Source organism: Aotus nancymaae, unplaced genomic scaffold (genome assembly GCF_030222135.1).
Source record: "Aotus nancymaae isolate 86718 unplaced genomic scaffold, 86718_ANA_hifiasm-v0.15.2.pri h1tg000040l, whole genome shotgun sequence".
Taxonomy (NCBI): Eukaryota; Metazoa; Chordata; class Mammalia; order Primates; family Aotidae; genus Aotus; species Aotus nancymaae.
Window position 1 is genome coordinate 3,875,543 of NW_026988454.1, and position 19,589 is coordinate 3,895,131.

Consider the following 19,589-nt stretch of genomic DNA (forward strand, 5'->3'; position numbering starts at 1 on the left):
TAAAGAAAACACTAATGAAGGAGGAAATTAATTTACCTAACCTTGGTGTTGAGCATTGTGTTCGATCATGGGCAGCAGCTTTGGGGTGTGTTGGGTTTGGGGTCAGTGAGATAAGGAGCAAGTAGACTACATTGAAAGCAAAGGAAGGGGAAGTTTAAGCGAGGCCAAAGGTGATGGCCTATGACTGCATTTCAGTAACTTACGTCAGGCCTCAAAATGGATGCTAAGGCAGCAATTATGTTAAATAAATTTATGACATTAGTAAAAATGAGAAAAAAAATGAACTTGAAATAGATCAATAAAATTATCCAAACTAAATTTTAAAGGTTAGAAAGGATAGAAAAAAGTATATGGCATATAAAAATTGTGGGACAATATTGAATGACTTAATAATGGTTAACTGGAAGCTTAAAGTAGAGAGAGAACAGATAGATAGATGACAGACAGACAGACAGATAGTCCACACACTATATATGATGTAGCAAAATATAATTTGAAGATAGAATTTTATTAGTTAAAAATGTATGTTAACAACCTCAAGGAAACCATGAAATATACTTTTTAAAAGGATTAAAAATTAAGTTCATACAGAAGAAAAAAGTAACATAAAAAATAATCAATTGAAATAAAAGAAGACAGAAATATAAAACTAAACAATATAGAAAATAGAAAACAGTAAGCAAGGCAATATATCTTAATAGAAATATATCAATATTCATTTGTTAATAATTTAAACACAGTTAATACATAAAGATTGTTCAATTGGATTAAAAAGCAATACCCATGTGTCTAAGAAAAACTTACTTTAACTATAAAGACATAGGCTACAATTAAAAGGCTGGGAAAAGGCATATCATTCAAATACTAACCTAATAAATGCAGCTTTAAGTAGACATCAGAACAAGAAATATTGTCAGGAAAAAATTGTCATTACATAATTTTAACAATCTAGAATTCATCATAATCCTGAATGTGTATGCACCTAAAAAGGAAGTTTCATGATTCATGAAAAAAATTGATTAAAGAAATAAGCAAGGCCTGGTGCAGTGGCTCACTCTTGTAATCCTAGCATTTTGGGAGGCTTGAGTGAGTAGATTGCTTGAGCCCAGGATTTGGCAACTATCCTGGGTAACATGATAAAACCTCATCTCCACAAAAAATAAAAAAAAATTAACGAGTGATGGTGTCATGCACCTGTAGTCCCAGCTACCTGGGAGGCAGAGGCGGGAGGATCACTGAGCCCAGTAGTCAAGGCTGCAGTGAGCGGGATTTCACTCCTGCACTCCAGCCTAGATGACAGAGTGAGACTCTGTCTCAAGAAAAGGAAAAGAAAATTTAAAAAAATAGGCAAACCTTCAATTATAGTTGGAGATTTGAATACGCCTCTCAATAATCAATAGAACAAATAAAAAACTCAATATTATAGAAAAGAAAAAAATACTGTCATTGAAATTGACTAATGACCCTTACAGAACTCACTACCCCAAAACAATAGAATGCACATACTTTCTAAGAATATATGGAGCATTCACAAAGACCCACTCTATGTAGAGTCATAAAACAACCCCCAGAAAATTTAAAAGTCTAGAAACAATATGAAGTGTCTTCTTGGATCATTAGAGAATTAAACTAAAAATTAATAAGAGATGGCAAAAAAATCCCCAAATAGCTGGCGATTAAAGTAAAACATAATTGCGTACTTCTACATGAAACTTAAATTAAAAAGGAAGTATGGAGCAAAATTTTGAAGTATTTTCAACTTAACAACTGAACACAGCACATTGGAATTTGTGATTATAGCAGTCCTTAAAGAGAAATGGATTAGACACAGAGGCCAACAATAAGTAATCCGTACTTCTCCTATATGACACTAGAAACAAAAAGGTAAATCAAATCCAAAGCAAGTAGAAAAAAAGGAAATAACAAAAGTAACCAGAAATTAATAAAAGGAAAACAGAAAAACAATAAAAAAGAATGAAAGCAAAAGCTGAGCCTGAAATTCTGTATAAATTGGGAAAACTAACCAGATGACCATGAAATAAAGCTAGATACAAATTATCATTATCAAAAATAAAAGTGGAAACATAACTACAGACACCATAGATAGCAAAAGAGTAACAAAATAATTTGAATAGGTCAAAGGCAAATGACCAAGTCTCACTCAAAAAGAAACAGATTACATTAATAGTCCTGTATATTCTAAGGAATTACAAAGAATACCTCAGAACATTCCAATAAGGAAAGCCCTAGACCCAGACTGTTTCACTGTTGAATTCTTTCAAATATTTTAAAACCACATTTACACAATTTCTATCACTGTGTAAGAAGGGAGAGAAAACTTCCCAAGCCATTTTTTTAGCAAAACTAAAAGGAAATACATTATAAGGAAAGATTACTACAAATCAGTAACACTCGTAAATATAGACATACAAAAATTCAACAAAATATTAGCAATTGAATTCAACAACGTATAAGGACATTAATCATAACCAACCGCATTTATCCCAGGTATGCAAGGCTTAACTAACAGTTTAAAAAACAATCGATGAAATTCACCATAGTAAGAGAATGCATTGGACAAAATTTTTTCTCCTTTAATACTAAAAAACAAAATTTCAGCAAAGGTTAGAAGGAAACTTCCTTAATCTGATAGGCATCTCCAAAAACTATCGTTAACATCACACTCATGGTGAAAGACTGTTTCCTAAGACTGGGAACAACACAAGGCTACTAATCTTACCATTCCTGTTCAACAGACTGCAAATCATAGCCAGTTCCCTAAGACAAGTACAAAATAAATAAATAAAAGGCACACATAAATTAGAAAGGGGAAATTAAAACTGTTTCTGTTTCCAGATTATGATTGCCTATTTCAAATTCAGTGGAATAGCTACTAAAGAAGACTAAGTTTTTCAAAGATGTAGGATGCACGGTCAGTATTCAAAAAGAAATTGCTAGAAACTAGTGATAAATAATAGAAATTTGAATTTTAAAACAACTACTTAAAATAACTTTAAAAATTAAATACTTGAAATAAAAAATATGAGCAGCATTTATATTGTAAAAACTAAAACTGCAGAAAAAAAATTTTAAACCTAAATAAGTGGAGCTAGATACTAAATGTCCATGTATTGAAAGACTAAATTGTCTTCAACATCAATTAAGATATATGACCTTCAATGCAATGCAAGAAAAATCTCAGCAGCCTGACTTGAACATATCAACAAGCAAATTCCAAGATCTCTGTATAAAAAAAAAAAAAAAGAAGACCCCAAACGATTTTAAGAACAAAATTAGAGAATTCTATCATCAGATTTCAAAGATAGTTGAATGTTGCAATGATGAAGACAGTATGATATTGAGGAGAGAATAGATTTTAGATTAATTAGACAGAACAGAGAGTCCACAAAGAAAGCTACAGAAATAGTCAACTGATTTTTACAAATGCCCAAAGACAGTTCCATGTTGAAGTAATAACTCTTTCAAAAAGTAATGCTAGAAAATTAGAAGTCAAGAAGCCCAAAAAACAGAAAACAAGCAAACAAACAAAGCCCCTTAATTTGGGCCTCATATTAATACAATTTTTAAATGAATTATAAGCCTAAATGTAGAATATAAAGCTAGAAAATGTTTAGAAGAAAACACAGGAGAAATATTGATGACCTTAGGCAAGGGAAAGGGGTTTTAAATATGACTACATAAGTGCTTAGCATAACATTTAAAAAAAAACTTACTAGCTGTTTTTTAACAAAATTGAAAGTGCTGGTTTTGCAAAAGAGACATAATAGCATGAGTGAACTAGCCACAGACTAAGAAAACATTTGCAAATCACATCTCCAATCTAGAATTTATATCTAAAATCTATACAAAACTCTCAAAACTCAACAGTTGAAAACCAAACAAGCCAATTAAAAAAACTTATATTTAACCAAATAAGATGTATTAATTGTAACCAATAATATAAAATGTTGTCCCATATCATTAGTCACTAAGGATATGCAAATCACAATCAAAATAAAATATTAATAAGCATTGATTAGAATGTTTGATCTAAAAGCAAAAAGCAAAACAAATTAAAAAAGAAGAAATTGCCGAACCAATTTGCTGGAGAGGACACAGAGCAACTGAAAATGGAATCTATTGCTAATAGTATATGAGAAACCACTGTACTATTTTTGCAAATTTTTGTTAACTTAAATGCATTTCAATATAAACTTTTAAAACAAGAAAATTTGCCTAATTAATAGCTGATATGAAAACGATTGTCATATTATAAACTTTGAAGAGTAATGTCAAAGCTAATGATAAACCCAAACAGAAACCCAAACTTTTTCAAAATGATATCCTCTTTAGCATAGGAAGAGAGTTCAGAACAATGTCTTCAAGTGCTCAAAAGTAGGATGTTTTCAAGTATGTTCTTGCTTGCATGCAAATTTTCAATCAGGGTAGAGAACACTTTGATTGTAGAGGAAAGAGTGATAGTCACTTTTTGTACATGGAAGTAAAATAGAGTTGGGATTATGAGAGCCATAAAAAGCATATCTCTTTCACTAGTGTCAGTTTACAAGCTTTTGTTAGTTTTATGATTCAAATGTTTACTCAAAGAGCTGTGTCACTAACAATTCAAGTTTACATGATTTATCAAATATGATATTGTTTTTATAAATCATCATGACCCAAACGAGATATTGTTCAGAGACCTTTGTGTTTAATTAAATCTCACATAATGTTGAATTGCCTAAACTGTTTTAATTCATGTATATCACAAAAATTTACTTTATCATCTAAACAATAATTTCCATATTACAAATTAGAACACTTCCATGCAAATATATAAGAAAATTAAATTAATATTCACAATTATTTTCTCTGTGAGTGACCCTTATTTTAAAAATAGTATTAATTAAATCATTCTTGTTGTTTTTCACATCCACACTCCCTGAAAAAAAAAAGTAAAAATTTTAAAAATAAAATAAATGATTGCTTTTATAAAAGTTCCAAGATATATCATAATATTCTGTGCTATATTTTTGTAAATAAGTTATAAACACTTGTCTAAGAAACAAGAAAGAATGTACTATACCAGAAGATTTTTTTTAAAAAAAAAGAAGTTTAAATGTGGCACATATACACCATGGAATATTATGCAGCCATCAAAAACGATGAGTTCGTATCCTTTGTAGTGACATGGATGAACCTGGAAACCATCATTCTCAGCAAACTGACACAAGAACAGAAAATCAAACACCACATGTTCTCACTCATAGGTGGGTGTTGAACAATGAGAACATGTGGACACAGGGAGGGAAGCATCACACACTGGAGTCTGTCGGGGAAAAATAGGGGAGGGACAACAGGGGGTGGGGAGTTGGGGAGAGAGAGCATGGGGAGAAATGCCAGATATAGGTGATGGGGAGGAAGGCAGCAAATCACACTGCCACATGTGTACCTATGCAACAATCTTGCATGTTCTTCACACGTACCCCAAAACCTAAAATGCAATAAAAAAAAAAAAAAGTTTAAAAAATAGCTCAACTCCTGCACTTTGGGAGGCCGAGGCGGGTGGATCACGAGGTCAAGAGATCGAGACCATCTTGGTCAACATGGTAAAACCCCGTCTCTACTAATACAAAAGATTAGCTGGGCACGGTGGCGCGTGCCTGTAATCCCAGCTACTCAGGAGGCTGAGGCAGGAGAATTGCCTGAACCCAGGAGGCGGAGATTGCGGTGAGCCGAGATCGCGCCATTGCGCTCCAGCCTGAGTATCAAGAGCGAAACTCCGTCTCAAAAAAAAAAAAAAAAAAAAAAAAAAAAAAAATAGCTCAACTCCTAAACATTTAAGTACTATTGTTGGATCTTCATGTATTATTTAAAGGTACCAGTGAATGCATTTATAAATTATGTTTCTAATGGTGTGCTAATGGAAGAAAATGAAAAAAATAGTCAAGAATTGTGCGCTTACAAATAACCTTTAGCTAACATCAATTTAGGCGTGACTAAATACTAAAGACACACAAAGTTAGAGTCAGAATGACAAGATGCCACTTTATTTTTTAAAATTCTCACCTCCTTTACAAAATTAAGAAAAACACAAAAAATTGCCCCTGCAAGTTGCAGATTCCAATGCTTCTTGTTACCAAGAAATCGCAAATCCAGTAGTAAATTTTGAAACTATGTTGTTATATTAATTATTATGCATTTCATCACAAAACTCCATGCATCTTTGCATTGCATGTGACATAATGTATACATTGCCTTTGAATCTAACAACATTGGTTCACTCCATTTCTCCCTTTGATGTTACACAGTAACTTTTACTTTTTCTCTTATTTTAGTTGCCAAGTATTAACTTATAGTATAGAAATATTAGTGTTTTGTTTTGTTTTGTTTTCTTAGAAACAGGATCTCACTATGTTGCCCAGACTGTCCTTAAACTCCTGGGCTCCAACAATCCTCCCATCTCAGCTTCCCAATTTCTCAACCTCCCAAGTAGCTGGGACAAAATGTGTGTACCACTGAGCCCAGTCAATTAATTTTTGTGTGCTTTTTCCAAAATGGACATTTCTATACCATTTTTAACATATGGCACTAGCAATGAAAATCATCATTGGATCTCATGCCTACAAACTTTTCAAAATCAATCAGGAGGCTTAAGTAGAACATAATACATTATGTCTCTTTATATTTACTCTGAGTCTGTTTCCATGAGAAGCTAGAATTCATCTACAATAATTTGCACATGCTACAACGTACCAGGATTCAATTTAATACCATTAGAAGATATACAGTAATATACTGATGCGAACGTGTGGTGGAAAACTGAAATTTACACAGAAAGAAACCAGCAGAGAAGTTAAGAGAACAGATTTAAAAATCAAAAACTCCAGATATGTAATAAATCAAACCTAAGGAAATTTTTAAAAGTCATATTCAACTCTAAAGAAATTTAACTTGAGGTGTGTTGAAGAGAACAATTCTGCTGCCTGATTTATTCTGAAGAGACAAAAAATGTGGAACTGTGACAAAGTCATCACTTTTAATGTAAGTCAATTTCCTTAGAACAGTGCTATTTAGGCATTCTTGTGCTTATACACTCTAAAAGTGGGATCGCATGGTTTCACTTTCACTTTAAATGTAGAAAACTGCAGTAAAACATTGCTCCCACTCTAACATTGAGGAGCAGCCAGATAAACTATAAAATTATAACTGGTTCAGCGCATCAGAGGGCCAAAGCAATCAAGTGAACTGAATTCCAATATGTGACAGGCCCCTCAGAGGGCAGAGGGGCACATAAATTGTTTCCTCTTTTGGAGCAGGAGAGGAATGGTAGCAGCAAACATGATACCAGGCAAGAAAAATGTCTAACAAATAGTTGAAGGGAGAGTGTGCTCCTGAATGAGTCAGCAACCATTTGCCAGCTCCTTTACGCCTACCATAAACCATTTGCAAGCATTTGCCAGCTCCAGCTACCACTGGATACTTACGGGGAAGACTGAAGCCCAGAGCCATCCCAGACATCCAGATGGTGACCAGCTACTGCAGGAGATGCAGGCACAGAACTGTCAACACTGTGAACTCTTCTCTCCTAGGAAGCAAATGCCATGTGCTGCTTGGGGAAAGCCAGGAAATGCTGCTGCCATCTAGTCTCAGGCCAAGGCCAGGAGCTTCGGGGGAGGGTGGGAAACCTGCACTTCTCCATCTGTCATTCATAATGTAACACCGATCTGCTAATAAGAGAGGTGTAGGGAAAACACACTCATGGGCACAACCCTGCTCTGAAACAGAGGAGCGCTCAGCTGACACTGGACAGGGACAAAGAAGACTCTTGTGCTCCAGCAGCCCCGCTGACATGCAGCAGAGACTGGCACCTCGTCGGGGAGGGAGGATGATGAGAAGGCCCCACCTCTGAAGTGCAGATGCACAAGGCCTGACAAGGACTAAGGATGGACCGCAAAATGCCACCTTCCTCCTCCCCCGAAAAGACTTCCCCAGAAGCCTCGCATTGAGTAACAAACAACAGCAATCTGCACAAACGGGCACTCTGAGCATTGAGAGAAAGGCTACTAAAATGTGTCCATTGACTATGCTGAGAAAAAAAGACAATGCCAGAGATAATTCCTTTGACAGGGATGCCGGGAAGCGAGACACAAAATTCAAGTGCCTAGAAGGAGAAAGTGGAGGAACGCGAAGACAGGTCAACAGAAATTTTTCAAATTGAAACCCAAAGAGAAAGAAGAAGGAATAAAATGGAACAAAAATCCAAGAACCCTGTCAAAAGGTCTTATATGTATGTAATTGGAATTTCAAAAGGAGAAGAGAAAATGGGACAAAAGAAATATTGAAGATGTAGTTACCAAGAAATAGACAAATGTAATGAAAGAAAACCAACCACAGATCCGAAACTGGAGTAACCCCTAGCAGGACTAAAGAAAACTCTAAATTTATCATACTCGGAATGTTAGAAATCAAAGAGGAGAAACATTTTGAAGGCATCCAGGGATCAGAGGATAAAAAAGTATGCACAGAGACAAAGATGAGAGGACAACAGGCTGTCATCAGAACATATGCAAATCAGATGAGAATAGTCACGTGTTTAAAGTACCAAATGAAAAACCTGAAAATCTACAATTTTATACATGTGAAAATATCCTCTAAAAGTGAAAGCAAAGAGTTTTCTTTCAGAAAATCAAAACATGACTGAGATTGTGGCCAGCATATCTAAACTAAAAATATTTTAATGAAGTCCATAAGAAAGGGTACAATGTAAGATGGAAAGATAGAAATAAAGAGCAGCAGAAATAAGAAAAATGTAAGCAAATATGAATGACCTTTTTTCTTATTTATAATTTTATCTTTAACAGAAAATGAATGTCTAAAGATTAATAATAATGCTTTACAGGATTTACAATATGTAAAATTCAAATGTATGACACAAACAAGGAAGTAGGGGATGAAAGGAAACCATATATTGGGAAGTTTCTTACAAATTATGTGAAGAGGTTTTTTTTTATATGTGACTGTGATCATTTAAAAATGTATGTAAGCCATAGATATAAACAATTGAAAAATAATAAAATTCTATCAAGCCAATAAATAAATAAAACTGAATCATAAAATATATTTAATGAATTCAAATTGAGGCAGAATAAAGGGCAAAAGGAATAAATTACATTTAGAGAAAGTAGAAAATGAATAGCAAGATGGAGGATCAATTCTCAACCATCATGAAGAATTACATTAATATAAAAGGTCTAAATGCCCTATCTAAAGGACAAGACATAATATTGATATAGAAGCAATGTCCAACTATATTTTTCTATAAGAAATATACTTTAAATAGAAAGGTATACATGAGTTCAAAGTAAAAGGGAGGAAACGTTATATTGTGCAAATGCTAAGCAAAATACATTTGCAGAGACTCTGTTAGTATCAGACAAGCTACATATCAGAATGAGAAATATTACCAGGGATGAAGAGGGCAATTCCACATGGATAGACATCAATTTACCAACAAGACATAACATTCTAAATAAGAGTACAGCAAAAATTCAAAATTCAAAATACACAAATAAAAGCTGAGAGAACTAAAAAGAAAAACAGAAAAATCTACAATTATAGATGAGAACGTCAATCTCCTCTCTCAGTAACTGCGAGAGGAATGAAGGAGGCGGCTGACTACCCGTGCTACGGACATTACAAGGACAAGAGAATATTATGATCAACTCTTTGCTAGTAAACTTGATGATTTTGATGAACAGATACTTGAAAAACACAAATCATCAAACCTTACTCAAAAAAGAGTATAAAACTTTATATCCTTTACAGAAATTAATTTCTTAGTTAAAATCCTCTGACAAGTATCTTGACCAAGATTACTTCACTGATTAGTTCTACCAAATGCTTAAGGAAGGAATAATATCAACCCTACACAAACGCCTCCAAAAAAATTTAAAAAGAGGAAAAATCTTTCTTATACATTTTAGGAGTTCTTCAATTACCCAGATACCAAAGGAAAACAAAGTGTTTGCAAAAAAAGTATTAATAAGTATCATGCACATAAAAATTACCATATTAGGAAATAAAAAGCCATATGTAAAACAATAACATACCATGACCATATTGGACATATGCCATGAATGAAAGTTAATTTCAACATCCAAATGTCAATTAATATAATAAACCATAAGATAAAACAAGTTAATCAAGAATTTTTTAAAATCTTCTTAATGGGAGCAAAAAAAACACTATTTTGCAAAATCCAACACCAATTTATGATATTCAGTTTTTGCAAACTAGGAATGGGATAACCTCCCCATACTGATGAAAGTCTTCTACAAAGAACCAATATCTAACATTATACTTCAGGAAAGAAGACTGAATCTTTTCACCTAAGAGTGTGAACAAGGCAAGAATGGCTGTCCTCATTACCTCTATTCAACATTGTACTAGACTTAGCCAGTGCTGTAAGGTAAGAAATATTAAATTATAAGAAATAATGGGTATGTAGTTTAGAAACAAAATGAAAATCTATATATTCTCAGAAAACATGATAATTTATGAAGAACTCCCAAAGGAATTTCTAGGAATAACCTGCTAAAACTTTTAAGTATGTTTAACAAGGTCAAAAAAAACAAATTTAATAAACAAAGCTTAATTATGTTCCTATAGGATTCAAAATCCTAAAGCAATTCTAAAAATAGAAATATAATACATACCAATTATAATAGCATCAAACCCAGAAAATATTTAGGAACATATTTAACAAAATATGCACAAGACTTCTAAACATTATAAAATATTGCTGAGAGAAATTAAAGTACTAGATAAATTATGAGCTATCCTCTGTTCCAAAGATCAGAAGAATCAAAATTGTTAAGATGTCAACTTGCCTCAAATATGTCAATAAATTTAATGTAATACTGATTAAAATCACAGAATGCTTCTTTAATATAAAAAGTAAATGAGATGGCTTCAAAATTTTATATGAAATATGAAATATTAAGGAAAGTAATACAGCCAAAAGTGTTTTGAAAAAGAAAAATGAAGCCTGGGCACAGTGGCTCACAACTGTAATCCTAACATTTTGGAAGCCAAGTAGGGTGGATCACTTAAGGTCAGGAGTTCGAAACCAGTCTGGCCAACATGGTGAAACCCTGTCTCTCCTGAAAATACAAAAATTAGCCAGGCGTGATAGCACATGCCTGTAATCCCAAGTACTAGGGAGACTGAGGCACAGGAATCACTTGAACCCAGGAGGCTAAAGTGGCAGTGAGCCGAGATTATGCGATTGCACTTTAGCCTGGGCAACAGAGCAAGACTCTGTCTCAAAAAAAAAAAAAAGGAATGAAGTTTGAGGACTTATATGATTTCAAGAATTATTAGAAAGCTACAGCATTAAAAAAGAGTGTTGGCTAAGAATACACTTATGGAATAATAGAAGTACCAGGAACAGGCACATCTATATAGGGTCAATTGATTTTTTATAAACATGCCAACTGAATTTAAAGGGAAAATGATAACCTTTTCCACAAATGTTGCAATATACAAACATTTCCATTTAGTTGGAAAATAAGATGGCTATATGCAAAAAAAAAAAAAAAAAAAACAAACAGAAAAAACAGCTTGACCTTTATCTCATGTCATACTAAAATTATCTTAAAATGGGTTACATATTTGAAGTTACAAGATAAAACTGTAAATGGCCTAAAAGTAAACATGGGAGAAACTATTAGTGAAATATGGTAAGCAAAGGTTTGTTAGATGTGTCATTCATAATTTGGCTAGCTCCAGAATTAAACAGTACTACTCATCTAAAAACAGTTAAGAAAATAAAACAAACCAGAGACTGGGAAAAAATATTTTCAAAATACGTACCTGACACAGAGGTTTTATCTATTCTATAGTTAAAAACTCTTATAAGCCAACAATAAGACAATCTGATGAAGAGGTTGCAAAATATTTGAATTGCTACTTCACCGAAGAAGATATATGAAGTGATTTTCCACACGAAAATATGCTCAACATCCTTAGTCACAAGTGAAACGCCATTAGGATCAAAGGAAGATACCACCACACAGACATCAGAAAGGCTAAAATTAAAATTCTGAGAGTAGCACATGCTGGCAAGGGTGTGTAAGAATTGGGGATGCAAAATGGTACAGCTGTTTTTTTAAAAAATGGATTGGCTTATTTTTGTGAAATTCAGTATACACTTACCATATGACCCACCACTCGATAAACAGTTTCCCAAGGGAAATAATAACATATTTTCCTACAAAATGATCTGTACACAAATATTTATAGTAGCTTTGTTAATAGTGTCCCAAAACTAGAAATAACACAAATGTTCAGTAGGTGAATAGTAAATAAATTGAGTAAATCCATACAATGAAATACTATCCAGACACTTAAATTGCTGAACCACTGATACATGCAACAATATAAATAAGTTTCAAGATCACATAAAAGATGCTGGACACAGAAGACAACACTATAAATATAAATATGATCTCTAGACATTGGAAAAGGCAAAATTATAAGAGCAGGAAACATCAGTGCTGGCCAGTGTGTACTAGTGGTAAGAAAGGATTGACTTCATAAAAGCACAATATAATTATTTATACTGATGGAAATCTTCTATTTCTTCATTTTGGCGATGGTCCCATGACCGCATATATTTGTCAAAGTCATTCCACGACACACTTAAAATTGATGACCTTTATTGAGTTTAAAGTATACCCCAATAAACATGACTTTTAAAATGATGGGGTTACAAAAATGTATAATACTTGAGTACATTTGGAAATAGTTAATGTCCTAAACATATTGTTAGTCTTAATTTTAAAGTTTATCATTAGTCCTTATTAATATATCTAAGCAAATAAGTAATGGAATGAGAAACAAACGATTTTCCATTTAAAGTTATTAACAATTTCTAAAAATCTTCTTAGGCACTTTTGACAATAATTATTGAAATTGAGACTAGAAAAAAACTGTATGATATCAGACATTGGAGAAAAATTAAAGTATTGTTAGAATAATAGTCTGCCATGCACACTTAAAAACTAATATAAGAACACTGATTATCCAGTATTAGAGTGATGTCTAATCAAGTATTATAGTCATGTCTGTCATTTTTTACATTTATGCAGAAATGAATATGGATATTAGCCTGAACACTAAGAAATTGTTTTAAATCTGAAGACTATTGTAAAAAGCTTACTTAACAAAAGTGACAAATATGAAATAACCCTAAGTAGCAATATTGTGCAATGAGTATTCTTAGTATAGTGATTTAGCTAGAAATGAACAGTGGTAGAATTTAAGGCCAGTCTCTGATTCCAGCCCTTTTCAATAAGTGACATTGCCTGATAGAACCAGTTGTTGTTAGAAGTTCTGGGCTTAGCACCCCTCAAACTGTCCACAGTGTAACGACAGCGGGGAGTGGGGAGGGTGTGAGAGTTCAAATTTACACAAATATTCAATAAAATCATTTAAAGTGATCACATATTCATGGCATCTTAAGCACATGATAGAAGCAAAAGCAAATCTTTTCTAGAGAAAGGTTTCCTCAAGAACATCAATGTACACATTCTTCAAGTGTACTACAAACTTGGGTAATCTGGAAGATATATTCAATTTTTTTTTTTTTTTTTAATTGAGACAGAGTCTCACTCCGTCACCAGGCGCGAGTGCAGTGGTGCCATCTCGGCTCACTGCAACCTCCGCCTCCCAGTTTCAAGCAATTCTCCTGCCTCAGCCTCCCGAGTAGCTGGGACTACAGGCGCACGTCACCACGCCCAGCTAATTTTTGTATTTTTAGTAGAGACGGAGTTTCACCATGTTGGCCAGGATGGTCTCTATCTCTTGACCTCATGATCCACCCGCCTCGGCCTCCCAAAGTGCTGGGATTAAAGGCATGAGGAAATTTTTCAAATTATAAATACATAACAAACAATTCCCCATGAATAAGGGTCAGATGAAACAATGAATAGCACATACCTGGATTATGAACTAAACTAGGTTTGAAAATATAAAGAAATACACGATAACATTAACAAGATGAGCAAGTAGTAAAGTTCAATAAAAATTAATAGACTGATTTGAAAAATGACTGCTTAGAAAACCTTACAATATGGGATCCTATTGAAATAAAAACTATCTTTTAGTTGAACATAAAATTAGAATCGAAAGAATATTAGAGAAATAGAAACAAGACCTAAAAAAGAGACATAAAAAAAGTCAAGCAATATAAATGAAGAAAAAGAAAAATCTATACTAAACCATGGTGTAATGAGACTACAAGACATCAAAGTCAAAAATCTTAAGAGTAGAAAAAAAATGGAGAAACAGAGAAGGAAAGTGATAAGCCACAAAAAAGATACTTGGCCTAAGAACAGATTTACCAACAGAAGAGAAGAAGTCAGAAGATAAGATATAAACATCCCAATTACTGAAAGAAAATAACTATAAACATAAAATTATGTACAATTCTAAATAATCATTTAAAACTAAGTTAAAATAAATACATTTTTGAATAAAAACAGCAGGTTTGCCCCTCTTAGATGGACATTAAGAAAACATTTAAGAAATATGCTTCAAAAAGAAGGAAAATGGTATTAGAATGATGATCTGAAACGGGAGAAATAATAGAGTAAACAAATTAGCAAATAGGTTTTAGAATAAGAATAGTTGACTCTTTATAGCAATCATAATAATATCTAAATTCTGGAATTAAAAGACATATTGGCCTGAAATGTCAGAAAACGTGTGACATAGATGGACATCGAGTTACGGTGGTCTAAGGTATTTAGATTGCTGGCAAAGAAAAAGATACAATGATTAATGTTTGATTTTATGTTTACTCAACAAAAACTTAAGAACAAACACTGACAAAATTGAATTAGCAATGTAATTCTCAAAGACTAGAAGAGAAAACAAAATAAAATAAATAAAATAATATTAAGGCAGAAGAAAACTGAAAGAAACACAGGAAAAGTAAGAAAAACAAGAGGTAAAATAAAATAATTGAAGTTTTTAAAAATATATTATTAATGACTACGAATGAAAAAGGAACAACCCACATTTTTTCAACATAGCAAATTTAATATTGAATTAAGAAAAACCTTCATTCCATCTATGTGAAATACTTTTAAGAAAGCTAAATAGCTCATAGATTGGGATGTAACATTAGTCAAAATTTTAAAAATAGAAAGTGAAAGCAATAATGATAAAAATGATACTAAATCCAAGGTTGGTAGAATAAAGTTTTAGCAGTACTTAAAGATCCTTAAAACTACACATATATATGTAATATAGATAGATGTATTCCTAAATATTTATATTAGAAAATGAAAAAATAATATATGAACTAAACATCCAACCAAAAATAGTTTTAAAGAGCACAACAAAATTTAGAAAATACACAATATCTAGCATGATTAATTTTTTTAAAAAGACAAAAAAGTAATATTTAAAAAATTTAAGATGACAGAAGTAACCAATAATATGAGTTGTTTTTGAAGAGCAAGTGAATGACATCAAAATATTTGTGATAATAAATTTGAAATTTGGTTAATACAGACATAGTTTTGAAAAAGATAACAATGAAACTGATATATAAGAAAAATAAAGCTGTTCCCATAATCATTAAATAAATTAAATTATTATCCAAAAGCTTGCTGATTGAAAATGCAAACCAACACTAAATTTAAATGGTTTTACAGGTTAGTTCTACTCAACTCCCATGGGAAATATAATATCAATACTATAAAAATTCCTCAGGAGAGCAGAGGAAACAGAATACTCTATAAACAAGTTGAAAAATTGAGAACAGTTTTAGTACCATAATTGGACAAAGGCAATTAAAAACAATATTACAGAAAAATTTTATTTTCACATAGAAATAAATATTTCAAACAATAATTTCTGGGGAAAATCCAGTAAAGTATTAAAAAATATATTACTACCAAATTGAATTGACTCTAGGAATGCAGGATATTTTGATATTTAAAAGCTTCTAACTTAATTCCCACTTGCAATATTAAAAGGAAGAAAAAGTTACATGTTAATCTGAATGTATTCTGAAAATGTACTCAATAAAAAGAATCATTTATTATAAAATCTCTCAGCTAATTAATGATTAAAGGAAAATCTTTTTAAGAAAAAATATATATACAAAAATTTTGTTGCAAGCTAATTATTTCATGGTAAAGTGATTAAAATACTGCCTTTGAAAACCAGAAACAAGATCAAGCTTCCTGCCCATGTTTTACAAAATGGTGGTGGTATTAGCAACTACAGAGAAACAAAAGAGTGAAATGAAAAGTATTGATATTGTGGAGGAGAAAAAAAATGCCATTAGGAGTAGACAGTATGATTGTCTATCACTCACATACAAAATCCAAGCACTTTTGAATTTATTATTTTAGATTTATGATTTAAAAGCCCAGGAACAGGCTCAGGCCTGGATGGAAACTCTCTACATGACAAAATAGTATTGCAGATCAGTGGAGAGAGGGTGGACTACTCGACAAATTATATTGGGATGATTTTTATCAATATGAAAAGAAATATAAATATATTGACAGATTCAATATATAAAAATCAATTCTGTGTACATAACCAACATAAGCACAAAATTAACTTTTGGCTTAAAATTAACTAATTTTGCTTTAATTTCTCAACAAGATTAAAAAATCACTAACCATAACAGATAAGAGTGGTTATTTGACCACATCAAAGCTAACAGTTTTGATGCATTCACCAAGAAATGCACTCCTCAAGAAAATGCAAAACTAAGACATAAACCAGAAAATGTTTGCAACACATGAAACAGACAATAGCTATTATCTGAAATAGGTAAATAATTTTTTTAAAAAAGAACATTCATAATAATATTGACTTAATAACAATGACTGTAAACTACACAAATATTGATCATGAAGTGAGTGTAAGACTACATTGTGTTCTATTCATACATTAAAATAGTATGTTGCATTGAAGATGAATGAAATAGTGCTATACTACATTTTTTCAACAAAGATGGATCTAATAATTCTAATATAATAAAAAAATTTAGATTCAAAAGAATACACACAATTTATTTGCCTGTAATTGAAATATTCAAAGTAATACTATATATTCTTCAAGGAAACCTACATACATAGTAATTACAGACAGAAATATGTAGAAATAATGAAGTCTAAATTTAAGGCACTGTTTAATCCAGAACAAACAGATTTTTTTCTGGTAAAGTAATTGTTTTCAATTGTATTGGTAATGTTTCATTACTTAGTATGGATAGGAACTGTACCATACTTACTACATTGTTTGTACATTAGTATTTTTATATATTAAGATTTTAATTATGTTACAATAAATTATAAACACAAAACTCAATTATTTACTCATAGCTACTACTTATTTTGGAGAAATTTTGTCAAAGGAAAAACAAACTACCAGCTTCCAGAAGGCTGGTCATTTCTGGCGATACAGAAATCTGAACGACAAGCTTGGTCAATTTGGTAACTGCTTTAATTGTCAGAAGTTTCTTATTTAATCAGTGAGAATTTAAACATTTATATTTGCATTTTAATTTCCTAATTGTAATATCACCATGTAGAAATTCATGCAGTTATATTTTACTATGAAAAATTGGATTTTTTAAAAAGACTGCAAAGCAATTAAAGTTAAAAAAAAGGAAAATATAAATGTTATTTCTTCATGGTTCCCAACATGAGTTCCTGGGCCCCTCAGAATCTATCGATGTTGATTATAATTGGTGTCTTAAAATTTTTTTCGTTATTTTAAAAAGCCAAGATAAGAATGCAAATTTATCAACATTAAGGTTGCATAGACTAGTTGAAATTCTTTATTTCTTTGTTTTGTCTATTACTATATCAATTCAATGAGAGTAACTCATGATATTCATGCTAATTAGGAACTTTCATTGAAAATTTATAAATGTCTCTTTGACAATGAATGATTATTTCATAAATGCAGCCTGTTTAGTAATCAGCATATTTTATATCAAAAGGTCCAGAAAAGAATATTAAATAAAATGTTGCTTGGTAATATCAGTTTCGAGAATCACTAAACCATCAATCATCATATGCAACCCCATTCTTAATTTTGTAACGATCAAAACAATTTAAAAAACATTGCCAGCTTCCAGCAAGATGAACTTACAAGTTATTTAAGAAGTGTTCTGCCTCGTCACAGGGAACCTATGTATGATAATGAGGAAAAACATTACAGTCAGCAGTAAACCACAAAATGCTTTTTTGGCCAAATTAGGGAACAGAAAAAAAATAACAAAAATATGAACTATATAAAAGTGGAATAAAAAGCTATGAAGACCATTGGGGCTGGGTAAGAACTCATAAAGCAATAAACCAAAGCCATGACATTGAGTCAGAAGGATTTGAAGAAGAGAAAGGATCTAGTAGAGGAAGATGTCATAAGCTTCCAGAAAATGTCGGCTCTAAAATAAGAGTGCTCCACTTTATTTAGAATGCTATGAGGTGGCCTGAGATTGAACAAAGGGAAAATACTTAGAGACACAAGAGGAAAATGCAATACAGTGTTGAGCATCTCACAGGTGACAGATATCAAAAGACGAACAAAAACTGTTTCGAAGCAAATGGATCACTTTGGAAGACAGGAGCCACTCTACTTGGAAACGGCGGCCAGTAAAAGAATGGCACACCAGGCTCAATTGAGAAGGCTCTGAAATTTGTAAAGTTCTGAAATACGAAGTACACAATTATGCACAGAGGTTTCACAATTTTAAAAACAGTAGTTTATAGCAACTGAGAAGGAGCACTTGAACTACAAAAAATCAACAAAGTTAACCTGCCTCTTCCCATATTGGAACTGGCTATTAACTGCTATAGATCATTTATTCTAAAATAAATAAAAAGGATTGTGTGGCATCTATCCATAAGAAAACATGTGAGAAAAAGAATAATTAAACTTTCCTATAGGTGAGGGGTCAGCAAATTTCTCTGTAAAGGCCCGGAGAGTAAAAACTAAATAGAAATAACAGGAGATAAAAGGGGTCAGTGAGCAAAGCTGTGGAACACATGCAAACAGAGAAGAAAACCCAAAGCAGTGAGACAATAAGGAAATACACGTTAAAAGAGCTCATCAACATACCACAAAAAATACGACAAATGCACCGCCAAAAATAGACTGTAGCATAGTATATTGTACATTATTAACGTATATTACATATATTACTATGTATTATATGCTACATGTATATGTATTTTATATAGTATATAATATTATATAACAGTATACTAGCATATACTCTCAGACAAACCAAAATAAAAAGCTGTATAATCTACAGAATGATAATTTTTCTTCAACATATCGGAAAGCTGAGATAATAGGGTAGCCACCCACATCTAAGGAACGATATGTACCTCCAGGGAGAAAGAGAACTTCAATACTCACCTATGGAAGAAGGTGGAATACCAGGCCTCAATATATGTGGGTAGGAATAATTCAGCTAAAAATTGTAACCAATTGCTTAAGGAGTGAGAGTCAGAAAAAGTGATTATATGGAACACCACTGAGCTATA

General features: G+C 32.2%; 1 long non-coding RNA gene across 1 annotated transcript in view; it reads right to left on the reverse strand.

Annotated features, from left to right (window-relative positions):
* LOC105717931 (uncharacterized) overlaps positions 1–7,755 on the reverse strand; it is a 51,438-nt gene extending 43,683 nt beyond the window's left edge. Inside the window, exon 1 of the long non-coding RNA XR_010336536.1 lies at positions 7,485–7,755. This is a non-coding gene — a long non-coding RNA (uncharacterized LOC105717931). The remainder of the gene's footprint in view (positions 1–7,484) is intronic.
* Between the last annotated feature and the right edge of the window lie 11,834 nt (positions 7,756–19,589).